At 55.6% G+C, this 18,852-nt stretch overlaps 2 long non-coding RNA genes across 2 annotated transcripts; both read left to right on the forward strand.

Annotated features, from left to right (window-relative positions):
* Positions 1-10,223: 10,223 nt before the first annotated feature.
* On the forward strand, positions 10,224-12,118 carry LOC128826111 (uncharacterized). Its single transcript, XR_008442797.1, has 3 exons — positions 10,224-10,432; positions 10,743-11,592; positions 11,894-12,118. It is a non-coding gene; the product is annotated as an uncharacterized LOC128826111 (long non-coding RNA).
* A 1,559-nt stretch (positions 12,119-13,677) lies between these two features.
* LOC128826112 (uncharacterized) lies at positions 13,678-15,617 on the forward strand. Its single transcript, XR_008442798.1, has 3 exons — positions 13,678-13,938; positions 14,237-15,095; positions 15,401-15,617. It is a non-coding gene; the product is annotated as an uncharacterized LOC128826112 (long non-coding RNA).
* The last annotated feature ends 3,235 nt before the right edge of the window (positions 15,618-18,852 follow it).

The raw sequence follows: 18,852 nt of genomic DNA on the forward strand, positions 1-18,852 counted from the left end.
CCCGCCGCAACCTTCCTCGTCCCCCCGCACCCCGAGCCCGCCGCAACCTTCCTCGTCCCCCCGCACCCCGAGCCCGCCGCAACCTTCCTCGTCCCCCCGCACCCCCAGCCCGGCCCAACCTCCCTCGTCCCCCCGCACCGCCCGCCGCAACCTCCCTCGTCCCCCCGCACCCCCAGCCCGCCCCAACCTCCCTCGTCCCCCCGCACCGCCCTCCCCCCGCGACCTCCCTCGTCCCCCCGCACCCCGAGCCCGCCCCAATCTCCCTCCTCCCCCCGCCCACCCCCCGCACTCCCTTCGCCCCCCCCGCACCCCGAGCCCGCCCCGACCTCCCTCGTCCCCCCGCACTGCCCTCCCCCAGCATCTCCTTCGCCCCCCCCGCACCCCGAGCCCGCCCCAACCTCCCTCGTCCCCCAGCACCGTCCTCCCCCAGCATCTCCTTCGCCCCCCCCGCACCCCGAGCCCGCCCCAACCTCCCTCGTCCCCCCGCACCGCCCTCCCCAACCTTCCTCGTCCCCCCGCACCCCGAGCCCGCCGCAACCTTCCTCGTCCCCCCGCACCCCGAGCCCGCCCCGACCTCCCTCGTCCCCCCGCACTGCCCTCCCCCAGCATCCCCTTCGCCCCCCCCGCACCCCGAGCCCGCCGCAACCTCCATCGTCCCCCCGCACCCCGAGCCCGCCGCAACCTTCCTCGTCCCCCCGCACCCCGAGCCCGCCGCAACCTTCCTCGTCCCCCCGCACCCCGAGCCCGCCGCAACCTTCCTCGTCCCCCCGCACCCCCATCCCGGCCCAACCTCCCTCGTCCCCCCGCACCACCCGCCGCAACCTCCCTCGTCCCCCCGCACCGCCCGCTGCAACCTCCCTCGTCCCCCCGCACCCCCAGCCCGCCCCAATCTCCCTCGTCCCGCGACCTCCCTCGTCCCCCCGCACCCCGAGCCCGCCCCAACCTCCCTCCTCCCCCCGCCCACCCCCCGCACTCCCTTCGCCCCCCCCGAACCCCTAGCCCGCCCCGACCTCCCTCGTCCCCCCGCACCGCCCTCCCCCAGTATCTCCTTCGCCCCCCCCGCACCCCGAGCCTGCCCCAACCTCCCTCGTCCCCCAGCACCGTCCTCCCCCAGCATCTCCTTCGCCCCCCCGCACCTCCAGCCCGCCCCAACCTCCCTCGTCCCCCAGCACCGCCCTCCCCCAGCATCTCCTTCGCCCCCCCCGCACCCTGAGCCCGCCCCGACCTCCCTCGTCCCCCCGCACCCCAGCCCGCCCCGACCTCCCTCGTCCCCCCGCCCGCCCCCCGCACTCCCTTCGCCCCCCCCGCACCTCCAGCCCGCCCCGACTTTCCTCCTCCCCCCGCACTGCCCTCCCCCAGCATCTCCTTCGCCCCCCCGCCGCACCCCGAGCCCGCCCCAACCTTCCTCGTCCCCCCGCACCCCCAGCCCGCCCCTACCTTCCTCGTCCCCCCCGCACCCCCAGCCCGCCGCAACCTCCATCGTCCCCCCGCACCGACCTCCCCAACCTTCCTCGTCCCCCCGCACCCGAGCCCGCTGCAACCTTCCTCGTCCCCCCGCACCCCCAGCCCGGCCCAACCTCCCTCGTCCCCCCGCACCGCCCGCCGCAACCTCCCTCGTCCCCCCGCACCCTCAGCCCGCCCCAACCTCCCTCGTCCCCCCGCACCGCCCTCCCCCCGCGACCTCCCTCGTCCCCCCGCACCCCGAGCCCACCCCAACCTCCCTCCTCCCCCCGCCCACCCCCCGCACTCCCTTCGCCCCCCCGCCCCCCCAGCCCGCCCCAACCTTCCTTGTCTCTCGTCTCCCCTCCCCCTGCAACCTTCCTCGTCCCCCCGCAACCTCCCCAGACCCCGCATCCCGCCGCAACCTTCGTCGTCCCCCCCCGCACCCCCAGTCCGCCCGAAGCCGCTTCCCCGGTCCCCCAACCCACCGTAACCTTCCCCAACCTGCCCCCCGCACACCCCGCCCGCCGCAACCTTCACTATCCCGCCCCCAGCCTGCCCCCCTCCCCCCGCAATCTCCCTCGCACCCCCAGCCCGCCACGACCTTCTCTAATCCTCATCTCCAGTCCGCCGCAACCTGCTTTCCCGGTCTGCAACCCACCGTAACCTTCCCCAACCTGCCCCTCGCACCTCCAGCCCCCCACAACCTTCCTCGTCCCCGCCGCACCACCAGCCTGCCGCAACTTTCCTGGCCCCCCTGCACCTCCAGTGGGCTGCAACCTTCTCTAACCCGCACCCCCAGCCCGGCCCCATCCCCCCGCACCCCTAGCCCTCTGCAAACCCTCCCCACCCCCAGCCTGCTGTGACCTTCCTCGTCCCCCCTGCACCCCCAGTCCGCTGCGCCCTTCCTCGCCCCCAGCGCACCCCTCGCACCCCAGCCCGTCGCAACATTCTTCCCCCCCAGCCCATCGCCCGTCCCCCCACACCCGGAGCCCGCCACGACCTTCCTCACCCCACTGCAACCTCCCCCCCCGCATCCCCAGCCCGCCGCGACCTACTCTAATCCGCACCCCCAGTCCGCCCCAACCCACTTCCCCGGTCCCCAACCCACCATAACCTTCCCCAACATGCCCCCCGCACCCCCAGCCCCCCACAACCTTCCTCGTCCCACGTGCCCCCCCAGCCCGCCCCGACCTTCCTCGCACCTCCCGCACCCCCAGCGGGCGGCAACCTTCTCTAACCCGCCCTCCGCAATCTCCCCCCTGCACCCCCAGCCCTCTCCCCGCACCCCCAGCCTGTTGCAACATTCTTCCCCCCCCAGCCCATCCCCTGTCCCCCCACACCCCGAGCTCGACACAACCTTCCTCGCCCCCCTGCACTCCCAGCGGGCCGCAATCTTCCCCAGATCTGTGGGCCCCCTGGTGCCCTTTTCTCCTTTCTCCAACATATCCCTACCCTGCACCCCAGTTCCACCCTCTACCCATGGGGCCCCTCAGCACTTATCTCTTCTTCCTCCCCAACACGAACCCCTTGTAGGACATGGTCAGGCGTGCTAGGTGTGCATCCCCACAGGCCAGGTCTTGGGAGCCATGGAGAAGTAGGAGAGGACGAAAACCATATGCGGCAGTGGGCACCGAAGTGGAGCTGTGACTGTGTTTACTCGGTCTCTGTTCATCGAGTGGGGCTGATGTAGATGGGACTGGAGAGGGAGGCAGGGATGAGGGCAAAATTCGACGCACCCATAGAACTCTGTGTAGTGATAGTTCTTGCTTGGCTTTATTAGTTTGCAGAGGAATCATCCAGGAGCCCTAGCCTGACAAGAATATGGCAGAAGTGGACCTGAGCGGCCTGGACATCCTTCTAAGGAGACATGAATAGTCCTCACGTTTCTGCCTTCTGCATCGCTGGCTGAGAGTAAGAGTTGAGTGCTTTGAATTCCTCATCTGTAGTCGCTGTAGTTTTCTTCACAGGCCATGTGCTTCCTTGTTTGGTACAAGGCTCTGGGATTAAGGCTGGGGAAGGGACGAGTCTCCTGAGGAAAGTCAGTATTTTGGGTGCTGTTACAATGGGTGCCTTCTAGTTGCAGTTGTAACGTTGTAATGGGAGATGGGTTGAGGGTGGAGCTGTGGGATATGGGAGATGTGAAATGAAGAGTATGCGGCATTGCAGACGGAGATGCTAATCCCGCCCTCTCCCACCCCCCGCTGGATTTAGTACCAAGGAAAACGAAGTCACGCGTCAGAGTCTACTGCCCTCATGCAATGGAACGCGAGCGAGAGCGTTGAGACTCTGAGCATTGTCGATGCCACTCAAAAGCCGTCCATCTGGGAGCTGTGGAGACGCCGCTGTCAGTGAGATAAGTGTCTGGTTTGGTGAGGGCTCTGCTCACGCCCAACCTGAGTCCAGGTTGGGAAGCCCACTAAGTTGGGGCTGGGTTTGTATGAAAAGGTTCCTGACTAACTGTGGTTACGAGGGGGAAAAGGTCCCTATTTTCAGAGGTTGCTCATTTCTCTGGTCAGGAATGGTGTCTCCTCTGCAGCGGAAGGTTGGATTCAGAAGGATGACTCCAGGTGGTCAGTTGCTTGCTTTCCTCCAATGTTTTTCTTTCTCTCTCTCTCTCTCTTGTCTAGTATGTTGGCCAACACACACCCTCTAGCTCTCGCTGTCAGTCCTTGCCTTTCCTCGTGTTGTCTCCCTTCGTAAGACACAGGCAGCCGTGTAACGTGTGTATCCCCACAGTCTATGTCTCGGGTGCCATGGACAAGTAGGAGGGGACGAAAATCATGCACGGCTGTGACTGTCGATGTTATCTCCGTCTCTGTTTGTCGAGTGGGGCCGAGGTAGATGGGATTGGAGAGGGAGGCCAGGAGGAGGGCAAGATTTGAAGCAACAAATAGAGGTTTGTGTAGTGATGCCTCATGCTTTGCTTTTGCAGCTGCGCTTCCAGAGGAATTTTCCAAGAGCCCTATCCTGAGGAGAAAGTGGCAGAAGTGGACCTGAGCAGACTGGACATCCCTGTAAGCAGACATGAACATCCTTGTCAGCAGACATGAACAGTCCTCAACTTTCTGGCTCCCGCATAACTGGCTGTGAGTAAGCAGTCAGTGCTTTGAATCCGTCATCTGTGCTCGCTGTAGTATTCTTCACAGGCCGTGTGCTTTCTCATTGGGTATGGGGTTCTGTGAGATTACGGCTGGGGAGGGGCCAGAGTCTTCTGTATTGAGTTATTATTTTGGGTGCCATTGCAAGGGCTGCGTTCTAGTTGTAATGCTAAAGGCGTAATGTGGGGGAGAGTTTGGGGCAGAGCGCTGCCGTGTAGGAGAGGGGAAAAGAATAGCCTACGCGACGCTGCCCACTGAAGTGGTAACTTCATTGTTTTTCCTTCTTGTGCCAGATTTAGTACCGAGGGAAAAGAAATCAAACGTCAGCGTTTGCTCCCCTTGTCGGATGGAAAGCGAGCAAGAGCAGTGAGCCTGCGAGCATTGTTGATGCAAGTCAGGAGCCGTCCAGTTGGCAGTGGAGCAGTCGCTACCTTCAGTGAGATAAGTGTGTGGTTTGGTGAGGGTTCTGCGTAGGGCCCCAATGGCTCCAGGTAGGGACGCCCCGTTAGCTGGGGCTGGGTTTGTAAGAAATGGTTCCTAAGCAGCTGTGGTTACGAGAGAGACAAGGTCCCCATTTTCAGGGACTGCTCATTTCTCTGCCCAGATGCGGTGTGTCCTCGGAAGCAGAAGGTTGCATCCAGGAGGATGACTCCAGGTGGTGAGTTACTTGCCTTCCTCCCATTTTTTTCTCTCTCTCTCCTCTTGTGTGTTGGCCAACTTTCTCACTCTCTTTCCTCTCCTGTCCTCGTGCCGTCTCCCTTCATAGGACACAGGCAGGGGTGCTAGGTGTGCATCCCCGCAGGCCAGGTCTTGGGAGCCATGGAGAAGTAGGAGGGGACGAAAACCATGAGGGGCAGTGGGTACTAAAGTGGAGCTGTGACTATCTGTGTTTACTTAGTTTCTGTTCATCGAGTGGGGCTGATGTAGATGGGACTGGAGAGGGAGGCAGGGATGAGGGCAAGACTCGACGCCCCAATAGAGCTCTGTGTAGTGATAGTTCTTGCTTGGCTTTATTAGTTTGCGGAGGAATCGTCCAGGAGCCCTAGCCGGACAAGAATATGGCAGAAGTGGACCTGAGCAGTCTGGACATCCTTCTAAGGAGATATGAATAGTCCTCATGTTTCTGCCTTCTGCATCGCTGGCTGTGAGTAAGAGGTCAGTGCTTTGAATTCCTCATCTGTAGTCGCTGTAGTTTTCTTCACAGGCCACGTGCTTCCTCGTTGGGTATGAGGCTCTGGGATTAAGGCTGGGGAAGGGACAAGAGTCTCCTGAAGAAAGTGAATATTTTGGGTGCCGTTACAATGGGTGCCTTCTAGCTGCAGTTGTAACGTAGTAATGGGAGATGGGTTGAGGGTGGAGCCGTGGGATATGGGAGATGTGAAAAGAAGATACTACGCGACATTGCAGACGGAGATGCTAATTTTTTTGGCTCCCCCCCCCCCCCCCCCGACCGTTAGGTTTAGAGCCAAGGAAAACGAAGTCACGCGTCAGAGTCTACTGCCCTCATGCGATGGAAACCGAGCGAGAGCGTTGAGACTCTGAGCATTGTTGATGCCACTCAAAAGCCGTCCATCTGGGAGCTGTGGAGACGCCGCTGTCAGTGAGATAAGTGTCTGGTTTGGTGAGGGCTCTGCTCACGCCCAACCTGAGTCCAGGTTGGGAAGCCCACTAAGTTGGGGCTGGGTTTGTATGAAAAGGTTCCTGACTAACTGTGGTTACGAGGGGGAAAAGGTCCCTATTTTCAGAGGTTGTTCATTTCTCTGGTCAGGAATGGTGTCTCCTCTGCAGCGGAAGGTTGGATTCAGAAGGATGACTCCAGGTGGTCAGTTGCTTGCTTTCCTCCCATGTTTTTCTTTCTCTCTCTCTCTCTTGTCTAGTATGTTGGCCAACACACACCCTCTAGCTCTCGCTGTCTGTCCTTGCCTTTCCTCGTGTTGTCGCCTTTCCTCGTGTTGTCTCCCTTCGTAAGACACGGGCAGCCGTGTAACTTGTGTATCCCCACAGGCTATGTCTCGGGGGCCACGGAGAAGTAGGAGGGGACGAAAACCATGCAGGGCTGTAACTGTCGGTGTTAACTTGGTCTCTGTTCATCGAGTGGGGCTGATGTAGATGGGATTGGAGAGGGAGGCCAGGATGAGGGCAAGATTTGAAGCAACGAATAGAGCTTTAAGTAGTGATGGCTCATGCTTGGCTTTTGCAGCTGCGCTTCCAGAGGAATTTTCCAAGAGCCCTATCCTGAGGAGAAAGTTGCAGAAGTGGACCTGAGCAGACTGGACATCCCTGTAAGCAGACATGAACATCCTTGTCAGCAGACATGAACAGTCCTCAACTTTCTAGCTCCCGCATAACTGGCTGTGAGTAAGCAGTCAGTGCTTTGAATTCGTCATCTGTGCTCGCTGTAGTATTCTTCACAGGCCGTGTGCTTTCTCATTGGGTATGGGGTTCTGTGAGATTACGGCTTGGAGGGGCCAGAGTCTTCTGTGTAGAGTGATTATTTTGGGTGCCATTGCAAGGGGTGCGTTCTAGTTGTAATGCTAAAGGCGTAATGTGGGGGAGAGTTTGGGGCAGAGCGCTGCCGTGTAGGAGAGGCGAAAAGAATAGCCTACGCGACGCTGCCTACTGAAGTGGTAACTTCATTGTTTTTCCTTCTTGTGCCGGATTTAGTACCGAGGGAAAAGAAATCTGACGTCAGCGTTTCCTCCCCTTGTCGGATGGAAAGCGAGCAAGAGCAGTGAGCCTGCGAACATTGTGGATGCAAGTCAGGAGCCGTCCAGTTAGCAGTGGAGCAGTCGCTACCGTCAGTGAGATAAGTGTGTGGTTTGGTGAGGGTTCTGCGTAGGGCCCCAATGGCTCCAGGTAGGGACGCCCCGTTAGCTGGGGCTGGGTTTGTAAGAAATGGTTCCTTAGCAGCTGTGGTTACGAGAGAGACAAGGTCCCCATTTTCAGGGACTGCACATTTCTCTGCCCAGATGCGGTGTGTCCTCGGAAGCAGAAGGTTGCATCCAGGAGGATGACTCCAGGTGGTGAGTTGCTTGCCTTCCTCCCATTTTTTTCTCTGTCTCTTTCTCTCTCTCCTCTAGTGTGTTGGCCAACTTTCTCACTCTCTTTCCTCTCCTCTCCTCGTGCCGTCTCCCTTCGTAGGACCACGGGCATCCGTGCTAGGTGTGCATCCTAGCCAGGTCTCGGGAGCCATGGAGAAGTAGGAGCGGACGAAAACCATGCGGGGCAGTGGGCACTAAAGTGGAGCTGTGACTGTCTGTGTTTACTTAGTTTCTGTTCATCGAGTGGGGCTGATGTAGATGGGACTGGAGAGGGAGGCAGGGATGAGGGCAAGACTCGACGCCCCAATAGAGCTCTGTGTAGTGATAGTTGTTGCTTGGCTTTATTAGTTTGCGGAGGAATCGTCCAGGAGCCCTAGCCGGACAAGAATATGGCAGAAGTGGACCTGAGCAGTCTGGACATCCTTCTAAGGAGATATGAATAGTCCTCATGTTTCTGCCTTCTGCATCGCTGGCTGTGAGTAAGAGGTCAGTGCTTTGAATTCCTCATCTGTAGTCGCTGTAGTTTTCTTCACAGGCCGCGTGCTTCCTCGTTGGGTATGAGGCTCTGGGATTAAGGCTGGGGAAGGGACAAGAGTCTCCTGAAGAAAGTGAATATTTTGGGTGCCGTTACAATGGGTGCCTTCTAGCTGCAGTTGTAACGTAGTAATGGGAGATGGGTTGAGGGTGGAGCCGTGGGATATGGGAGATGTGAAAAGAAGATACTACGCGACATTGCAGACGGAGATGCTAATTTTTTTGCCCCCCCCCCCCCCCCCCCCGACCGTTAGGTTTAGAGCCAAGGAAAACGAAGTCGCGCGTCAGAGTCTACTGCCCTCATGCGATGGAAAGCGAGCGAGAGCGTTGAGACTCTGAGCATTGTTGATGCCACTCAAAAGCCGTCCATCTGGGAGCTGTGGAGACGCCGCTGTCAGTGAGATAAGTGTCTGGTTTGGTGAGGGCTCTGCTCACGCCCAACCTGAGTCCAGGTTGGGAAGCCCACTAAGTTGGGGCTGGGTTTGTATGAAAAGGTTCCTGACTAACTGTGGTTACGAGGGGGAAAAGGTCCCTATTTTCAGAGGTTGTTCATTTCTCTGGTCAGGAATGGTGTCTCCTCTGCAGCGGAAGGTTGGATTCAGAAGGATGACTCCAGGTGGTCAGTTGCTTGCTTTCCTCCCATGTTTTTCTTTCTCTCTCTCTCTTGTCTAGTATGTTGGCCAACACACACCCTCTAGCTCTCGCTGTCTGTCCTTGCCTTTCCTCGTGTTGTCTCCCTTCGTAAGACACGGGCAGCCGTGTAACTTGTGTATCCCCACAGGCTATGTCTCGGGAGCCACGGAGAAGTAGGAGGGGACGAAAACCATGCAGGGCTGTAACTGTCGGTGTTAACTTGGTCTCTGTTCATCGAGTGGGGCTGATGTAGATGGGATTGGAGAGAGAGGCCAGGAGGAGGGCAAGATTTGAGGTAACAAATAGAGCTTTAAGTAGTGATGGCTCATGCTTGGCTTTTGCAGCTGCGCTTCCAGAGGAATTTTCCAAGAGCCCTATCCTGATGAGAAAGTGGCAGAAGTGGACATGAGCAGACTGGACATCCTTATAAGCAGATATAAACAGTTCTCAGCTTTCTGACTCCCACATAATTGGCTCTGAGTAAGCGGTCAATGGTCTGAATTTCTCATCTGTGCTCGCTGTAGTATTCTTCACAGGCCGTGTGCTTTCTCGTTGGGTATGGGGCTCTGTGAGACTACGGCTGGGGAGGGGCCAGAGTCTGCTGTGCAGAGTGACTGTCGGGTGCCGTTGCAAGGGATTGCTTTTTGGTGTTAATGCTAAAGGTGTAATGGGAAGATGTTTGAGGGAGGAGCCCCGCCGTGAGGGAGAGGCGAAAGGAGGAGCCTACGAGATGTTGCCGACTGAGATGGCAACGGATTTGTGTTTTCCTCTTGTGCTGGGTTTAGGACCGAGGGAAAAGAAATCAAACGTCAGCGTCACGCCTCAGAGACTCAAGCCCTCATGTGATGGAAAGCAAGCCGGAGCGACGAGACCATGAGCATTGTTGATGTCACGCAAAAGCCGTCCAACTGGGAGGGGAACGGCCGCCACTCTCAGTGAGATAAGTGTCTGGTTTGGTGATTGTTGTGCTCATGGCCCACCTTTCTCCTGCTAGGGACGCCACGTTAGCTGGGGCTGGGTTTGAAGAAAACGTTCTTGACTAGCTGTGGTTATGAGGGGGACAAGGTCCCCATTTTCAGGGTCTGCTCATTTCTCTGGCCAGGAGCGGCGTCTCCTACGCAACGGAAGGTTGCATCTAGAAGGATGACGCCAGGTAGTGAGTTGCTTGCTTTCCTCCGATGTCTTTCTATCTGTCTGTCTCTCTCTCTTCTCTAGTGTGTTGGCCAACTTTCTCGCTGACTCTCCTCTCCTCTCCTCTCCTTGTGCCGTCTCCCTTCGTAGGAAACGCGCAGGCATGCTAGGTGTGCATCCTAGCCAGGTCTCGGGAGCCATGGAGAAGTAGGAGCGGACGAAAACCATGAGGGGCAGTGGGCACTAAAGTGGAGCTGTGACTATCTGTGTTTACTTAGTTTCTGTTCATCGAGTGGGGCTGATGTAGATGGGACTGGAGAGGGAGGCAGGGATGAGGGCAAGATTTGAAGCAACAAATAGAGCTTTAAGTAGTGATGGCTCATGCTTGGCTTTTGCAGCTGCGCTTCCAGAGGAATTTTCCAAGAGCCCTATCCTGAGGAGAAAGTGGCAGAAGTGGACCTGAGCAGACTGGACATCCCTGTAAGCAGACATGAACATCCTTGTCAGCAGACATGAACAGTCCTCAACTTTCTGGCTCCCGCATAACTGGCTGTGAGTAAGCAGTCAGTGCTTTGAATCCGTCATCTGTGCTCGCTGTAGTATTCTTCACAGGCCGTGTGCTTTCTCATTGGGTATGGGGTTCTGTGAGATTACGGCTTGGAGGGGCCAGAGTCTTCTGTGTAGAGTGATTATTTTGGGTGCCATTGCAAGGGGTGCGTTCTAGTTGTAATGCTAAAGGCGTAATGTGGGGGAGAGTTTGGGGCAGAGCGCTGCCGTGTAGGAGAGGCGAAAAGAATAGCCTACGCGACGCTGCCCACTGAAGTGGTAACTTCATTGTTCTTCCTTCTTGTGCCAGATTTAGTACCGAGGGAAAAGAAATCAAACGTCAGCGTTTCCTCCCCTTCTCGGATGGAAAGCGAGCAAGAGCAGTGAGCCTGCGAACATTGTGGATGCAAGTCAGGAGCCGTCCAGTTAGCAGTGGAGCAGTCGCTACCGTCAGTGAGATAAGTGTGTGGTTTGGTGAGGGTTCTGCGTAGGGCCCCAATGGCTCCAGGTAGGGACGCCCCGTTAGCTGGGGCTGGGTTTGTAAGAAATGGTTCCTAAGCAGCTGTGGTTACGAGAGAGACAAGGTCCCCATTTTCAGGGACTGCTCATTTCTCTGCCCAGATGCGGTGTGTCCTCGGAAGCAGAAGGTTGCATCCAGGAGGATGACTCCAGGTGGTGAGTTACTTGCCTTCCTCCCATTTTTTTCTCTCTGTCTCTTTCTCTCTCTCCTCTAGTGTGTTGGCCAACTTTCTCACTCTCTTTCCTCTCCTCTCCTCGTGCCGTCTCCCTTCGTAGGACCACGGGCATCCGTGCTAGGTGTGCATCCTAGCCAGGTCTCGGGAGCCATGGAGAAGTAGGAGCGGGGCAGTGGGCACAAAAGTGGAGCTGTGACTGTCTGTGTTTACTTAGTTTCTGTTCATCGAGTGGGGCTGATGTAGATGGGACTGGAGAGGGAGGCAGGGATGAGGGCAAGACTCGACGCCCCAATAGAGCTCTGTGTAGTGATAGTTGTTGCTTGGCTTTATTAGTTTGCGGAGGAATCGTCCAGGAGCCCTAGCCGGACAAGAATATGGCAGAAGTGGACCTGAGCAGTCTGGACATCCTTCTAAGGAGATATGAATAGTCCTCATGTTTCTGCCTTCTGCATCGCTGGCTGTGAGTAAGAGGTCAGTGCTTTGAATTCCTCATCTGTAGTCGCTGTAGTTTTCTTCACAGGCCGCGTGCTTCCTCGTTGGGTATGAGGCTCTGGGATTAAGGCTGGGGAAGGGACAAGAGTCTCCTGAAGAAAGTGAATATTTTGGGTGCCGTTACAATGGGTGCCTTCTAGCTGCAGTTGTAACGTAGTAATGGGAGATGGGTTGAGGGTGGAGCCGTGGGATATGGGAGATGTGAAAAGAAGATACTACGCGACATTGCAGACGGAGATGCTAATTTTTTTGGCTCCCCCCCCCCCCCCCCGACCGTTAGGTTTAGAGCCAAGGAAAACGAAGTCACGCGTCAGAGTCTACTGCCCTCATGCGATGGAAAGCGAGCGAGAGCGTTGAGACTCTGAGCATTGTTGATGCCACTCAAAAGCCGTCCATCTGGGAGCTGTGGAGACGCCGCTGTCAGTGAGATAAGTGTCTGGTTTGGTGAGGGCTCTGCTCACGCCCAACCTGAGTCCAGGTTGGGAAGCCCACTAAGTTGGGGCTGGGTTTGTATGAAAATGTTCCTGACTAACTGTGGTTACGAGGGGGAAAAGGTCCCTATTTTCAGAGGTTGTTCATTTCTCTGGTCAGGAATGGTGTCTCCTCTGCAGCGGAAGGTTGGATTCAGAAGGATGACTCCAGGTGGTCAGTTGCTTGCTTTCCTCCCATGTTTTTCTTTCTCTCTCTCTCTTGTCTAGTATGTTGGCCAACACACACCCTCTAGCTCTCGCTGTCTGTCCTTGCCTTTCCTCGTGTTGTCTCCCTTCGTAAGACACGGGCAGCCGTGTAACTTGTGTATCCCCACAGGCTATGTCTCGGGAGCCACGGAGAAGTAGGAGGGGACGAAAACCATGCAGGGCTGTAACTGTCGGTGTTAACTTGGTCTCTGTTCATCGAGTGGGGCTGATGTAGATGGGATTGGAGAGAGAGGCCAGGAGGAGGGCAAGATTTGAAGTAACAAATAGAGCTTTAAGTAGTGATGGCTCATGCTTGGCTTTTGCAGCTGCGCTTCCAGAGGAATTTTCCAAGAGCCCTATCCTGATGAGAAAGTGGCAGAAGTGGACATGAGCAGACTGGACATCCTTATAAGCAGATATAAACAGTTCTCCGCTTTCTGACTCCCACATAATTGGCTCTGAGTAAGCGGTCAATGGTCTGAATTTCTCATCTGTGCTCGCTGTAGTATTCTTCACAGGCCGTGTGCTTTCTCGTTGGGTATGGGGCTCTGTGAGATTACGGCTGGGGAGGGGCCAGAGTCTGCTGTGCAGAGTGACTGTCGGGTGCCGTTGCAAGGGATTGCTTTTTGGTGTTAATGCTAAAGGTGTAATGGGAAGATGTTTGAGGGAGGAGCCCCGCCGTGAGGGAGAGGCGAAAGGAGGAGCCTACGAGATGTTGCCGACTGAGATGGCAACGGATTTGTGTTTTCCCCTTGTGCTGGGTTTAGGACCGAGGGAAAAGAAATCAAACGTCAGCGTCACGCCTCAGAGACTCAAGCCCTCATGTGATGGAAAGCAAGCCGGAGCGACGAGACCATGAGCATTGTTGATGTCACGCAAAAGCCGTCCAACTGGGAGGGGAACGGCCGCCACTCTCAGTGAGATAAGTGTCTGGTTTGGTGATTGTTGTGCTCATGGCCCACCTTTCTCCTGCTAGGGACGCCACGTTAGCTGGGGCTGGGTTTGAAGAAAATGTTCTTGACTAGCTGTGGTTATGAGGGGGACAAGGTCCCCATTTTCAGGGTCTGCTCATTTCTCTGGCCAGGAGCGGTGTCTCCTACGCAACGGAAGGTTGCATCTAGAAGGATGACGCCAGGTAGTGAGTTGCTTGCTTTCCTCCCATGTCTTTCTATCTGTCTGTCTCTCTCTCTTCTCTAGTGTGTTGGCCAACTTTCTCGCTGACTCTCCTCTCCTCTCCTCTCCTTGTGCCGTCTCCCTTCGTAGGAAACGCGCAGGCATGCTAGGTGTGCATCCTAGCCAGGTCTCGGGAGCCATGGAGAAGTAGGAGCGGACGAAAACCATGAGGGGCAGTGGGCACTAAAGTGGAGCTGTGACAGTCTGTGTTTACTTAGTTTCTGTTCATCGAGTGGGGCTGATGTAGATGGGACTGGAGAGGGAGGCAGGGATGAGGGCAAGACTCGACGCCCCAATAGAGCTCTGTGTAGTGATAGTTCTTGCTTGGCTTTATTAGTTTGCGGAGGAATCGTCCAGGAGCCCTAGCCGGACAAGAATATGGCAGAAGTGGACCTGAGCAGTCTGGACATCCTTCTAAGGAGATATGAATAGTCCTCATGTTTCTGCCTTCTGCATCGCTGGCTGTGAGTAAGAGGTCAGTGCTTTGAATTCCTCATCTGTAGTCGCTGTAGTTTTCTTCACAGGCCGCGTGCTTCCTCGTTGGGTATGAGGCTCTGGGATTAAGGCTGGGGAAGGGACAAGAGTCTCCTGAAGAAAGTGAATATTTTGGGTGCCGTTACAATGGGTGCCTTCTAGCTGCAGTTGTAACGTAGTAATGGGAGATGGGTTGAGGGTGGAGCCGTGGGATATGGGAGATGTGAAAAGAAGATACTACGCGACATTGCAGACGGAGATGCTAATTTTTTTGGCTCTCCCCCCCCCCCGACCGTTAGGTTTAGAGCCAAGGAAAACGAAGTCACGCGTCAGAGTCTACTGCCCTCATGCGATGGAAAGCGAGCGAGAGCGTTGAGACTCTGAGCATTGTTGATGCCACTCAAAAGCCGTCCATCTGGGAGCTGTGGAGACGCCGCTGTCAGTGAGATAAGTGTCTGGTTTGGTGAGGGCTCTGCTCACGCCCAACCTGAGTCCAGGTTGGGAAGCCCACTAAGTTGGGGCTGGGTTTGTATGAAAAGGTTCCTGACTAACTGTGGTTACGAGGGGGAAAAGGTCCCTATTTTCAGAGGTTGTTCATTTCTCTGGTCAGGAATGGTGTCTCCTCTGCAGCGGAAGGTTGGATTCAGAAGGATGACTCCAGGTGGTCAGTTGCTTGCTTTCCTCCCATGTTTTTCTTTCTCTCTCTCTCTTGTCTAGTATGTTGGCCAACACACACCCTCTAGCTCTCGCTGTCTGTCCTTGCCTTTCCTCGTGTTGTCTCCCTTCGTAAGACACGGGCAGCCGTGTAACTTGTGTATCCCCACAGGCTATGTCTCGGGAGCCACGGAGAAGTAGGAGGGGACGAAAACCATGCAGGGCTGTAACTGTCGGTGTTAACTTGGTCTCTGTTCATCGAGTGGGGCTGATGTAGATGGGATTGGAGAGGGAGGCCAGGATGAGGGCAAGATTTGAAGCAACAAATAGAGCTTTAAGTAGTGATGGCTCATGCTTGGCTTTTGCAGCTGCGCTTCCAGAGGAATTTTCCAAGAGCCCTATCCTGAGGAGAAAGTGGCAGAAGTGGACATGAGCAGACTGGACATCCTTATAAGCAGATATAAACAGTTCTCAGCTTTCTGACTCCCACATAATTGGCTCTGAGTAAGCGGTCAATGGTCTGAATTTCTCATCTGTGCTCGCTGTAGTATTCTTCACAGGCCGTGTGCTTTCTCGTTGGGTATGGGGCTCTTTGAGACTACGGCTGGGGAGGGGCCAGAGTCTGCTGTGCAGAGTGACTGTCGGGTGCCGTTGCAAGGGATTGCTTTTTGGTGTTAATGCTAAAGGTGTAATGGGAAGATGTTTGAGGGAGGAGCCCCGCCGTGAGGGAGAGGCGAAAGGAGGAGCCTACGAGATGTTGCCGACTGAGATGGCAACGGATTTGTGTTTTCCTCTTGTGCTGGGTTTAGGACCGAGGGAAAAGAAATCAAACGTCAGCGTCACGCCTCAGAGACTCAAGCCCTCATGTGATGGAAAGCAAGCCGGAGCGACGAGACCATGAGCATTGTTGATGTCACGCAAAAGCCGTCCAACTGGGAGGGGAACGGCCGCCACTCTCAGTGAGATAAGTGTCTGGTTTGGTGATTGTTGTGCTCATGGCCCACCTTTCTCCTGCTAGGGACGCCACGTTAGCTGGGGCTGGGTTTGAAGAAAACGTTCTTGACTAGCTGTGGTTATGAGGGGGACAAGGTCCCCATTTTCAGGGTCTGCTCATTTCTCTGGCCAGGAGCGGCGTCTCCTACGCAACGGAAGGTTGCATCTAGAAGGATGACGCCAGGTAGTGAGTTGCTTGCTTTCCTCCGATGTCTTTCTATCTGTCTGTCTCTCTCTCTTCTCTAGTGTGTTGGCCAACTTTCTCGCTGACTCTCCTCTCCTCTCCTCTCCTTGTGCCGTCTCCCTTCGTAGGAAACGCGCAGGCATGCTAGGTGTGCATCCTAGCCAGGTCTCGGGAGCCATGGAGAAGTAGGAGCGGACGAAAACCATGAGGGGCAGTGGGCACTAAAGTGGAGCTGTGACTATCTGTGTTTACTTAGTTTCTGTTCATCGAGTGGGGCTGATGTAGATGGGACTGGAGAGGGAGGCAGGGATGAGGGCAAGATTTGAAGCAACAAATAGAGCTTTAAGTAGTGATGGCTCATGCTTGGCTTTTGCAGCTGCGCTTCCAGAGGAATTTTCCAAGAGCCCTATCCTGAGGAGAAAGTGGCAGAAGTGGACCTGAGCAGACTGGACATCCCTGTAAGCAGACATGAACATCCTTGTCAGCAGACATGAACAGTCCTCAACTTTCTGGCTCCCGCATAACTGGCTGTGAGTAAGCAGTCAGTGCTTTGAATCCGTCATCTGTGCTCGCTGTAGTATTCTTCACAGGCCGTGTGCTTTCTCATTGGGTATGGGGTTCTGTGAGATTACGGCTTGGAGGGGCCAGAGTCTTCTGTGTAGAGTGATTATTTTGGGTGCCATTGCAAGGGGTGCGTTCTAGTTGTAATGCTAAAGGCGTAATGTGGGGGAGAGTTTGGGGCAGAGCGCTGCCGTGTAGGAGAGGCGAAAAGAATAGCCTACGCGACGCTGCCCACTGAAGTGGTAACTTCATTGTTCTTCCTTCTTGTGCCAGATTTAGTACCGAGGGAAAAGAAATCAAACGTCAGCGTTTCCTCCCCTTCTCGGATGGAAAGCGAGCAAGAGCAGTGAGCCTGCGAACATTGTGGATGCAAGTCAGGAGCCGTCCAGTTAGCAGTGGAGCAGTCGCTACCGTCAGTGAGATAAGTGTGTGGTTTGGTGAGGGTTCTGCGTAGGGCCCCAATGGCTCCAGGTAGGGACGCCCCGTTAGCTGGGGCTGGGTTTGTAAGAAATGGTTCCTAAGCAGCTGTGGTTACGAGAGAGACAAGGTCCCCATTTTCAGGGACTGCTCATTTCTCTGCCCAGATGCGGTGTGTCCTCGGAAGCAGAAGGTTGCATCCAGGAGGATGACTCCAGGTGGTGAGTTACTTGCCTTCCTCCCATTTTTTTCTCTCTGTCTCTTTCTCTCTCTCCTCTAGTGTGTTGGCCAACTTTCTCACTCTCTTTCCTCTCCTCTCCTCGTGCCGTCTCCCTTCGTAGGACCACGGGCATCCGTGCTAGGTGTGCATCCTAGCCAGGTCTCGGGAGCCATGGAGAAGTAGGAGCGGGGCAGTGGGCACAAAAGTGGAGCTGTGACTGTCTGTGTTTACTTAGTTTCTGTTCATCGAGTGGGGCTGATGTAGATGGGACTGGAGAGGGAGGCAGGGATGAGGGCAAGACTCGACGCCCCAATAGAGCTCTGTGTAGTGATAGTTCTTGCTTGGCTTTATTAGTTTGCGGAGGAATCGTCCAGGAGCCCTAGCCGGACAAGAATATGGCAGAAGTGGACCTGAGCAGTCTGGACATCCTTCTAAGGAGATATGAATAGTCCTCATGTTTCTGCCTTCTGCATCGCTGGCTGTGAGTAAGAGGTCAGTGCTTTGAATTCCTCATCTGTAGTCGCTGTAGTTTTCTTCACAGGCCGCGTGCTTCCTCGTTGGGTATGAGGCTCTGGGATTAAGGCTGGGGAAGGGACAAGAGTCTCCTGAAGAAAGTGAATATTTTGGGTGCCGTTACAATGGGTGCCTTCTAGCTGCAGTTGTAACGTAGTAATGGGAGATGGGTTGAGGGTGGAGCCGTGGGATATGGGAGATGTGAAAAGAAGATACTACGCGACATTGCAGACGGAGATGCTAATTTTTTTGGCTCCCCCCCCCCCCCCCGACCGTTAGGTTTAGAGCCAAGGAAAACGAAGTCACGCGTCAGAGTCTACTACCCTCATGCGATGGAAAGCGAGCGAGAGCGTTGAGACTCTGAGCATTGTTGATGCCACTCAAAAGCCGTCCATCTGGGAGCTGTGGAGACGCCGCTGTCAGTGAGATAAGTGTCTGGTTTGGTGAGGGCTCTGCTCACGCCCAACCTGAGTCCAGGTTGGGAAGCCCACTAAGTTGGGGCTGGGTTTGTATGAAAATGTTCCTGACTAACTGTGGTTACGAGGGGGAAAAGGTCCCTATTTTCAGAGGTTGTTCATTTCTCTGGTCAGGAATGGTGTCTCCTCTGCAGCGGAAGGTTGGATTCAGAAGGATGACTCCAGGTGGTCAGTTGCTTGCTTTCCTCCCATGTTTTTCTTTCTCTCTCTCTCTTGTCTAGTATGTTGGCCAACACACACCCTCTAGCTCTCGCTGTCTGTCCTTGCCTTTCCTCGTGTTGTCTCCCTTCGTAAGACACGGGCAGCCGTGTAACTTGTGTATCCCCACAGGCTATGTCTCGGGAGCCACGGAGAAGTAGGAGGGGACGAAAACCATGCAGGGCTGTAACTGTCGGTGTTAACTTGGTCTCTGTTCATCGAGTGGGGCTGATGTAGATGGGATTGGAGAGAGAGGCCAGGAGGAGGGCAAGATTTGAAGTAACAAATAGAGCTTTAAGTAGTGATGGCTCATGCTTGGCTTTTGCAGCTGCGCTTCCAGAGGAATTTTCCAAGAGCCCTATCCTGATGAGAAAGTGGCAGAAGTGGACATGAGCAGACTGGACATCATTATAAGCAGATATAAACAGTTCTCCGCTTTCTGACTCCCACATAATTGGCTCTGAGTAAGCGGTCAATGGTCTGAATTTCTCATCTGTGCTCGCTGTAGTATTCTTCACAGGCCGTGTGCTTTCTCGTTGGGTATGGGGCTCTGTGAGATTACGGCTGGGGAGGGGCCAGAGTCTGCTGTGCAGAGTGACTGTCGGGTGCCGTTGCAAGGGATTGCTTTTTGGTGTTAATGCTAAAGGTGTAATGGGAAGATGTTTGAGGGAGGAGCCCCGCCGTGAGGGAGAGGCGAAA

This window comes from Malaclemys terrapin, chromosome 19, assembly GCF_027887155.1.
Source record: "Malaclemys terrapin pileata isolate rMalTer1 chromosome 19, rMalTer1.hap1, whole genome shotgun sequence".
Classification (NCBI taxonomy): domain Eukaryota; kingdom Metazoa; phylum Chordata; order Testudines; family Emydidae; genus Malaclemys; species Malaclemys terrapin.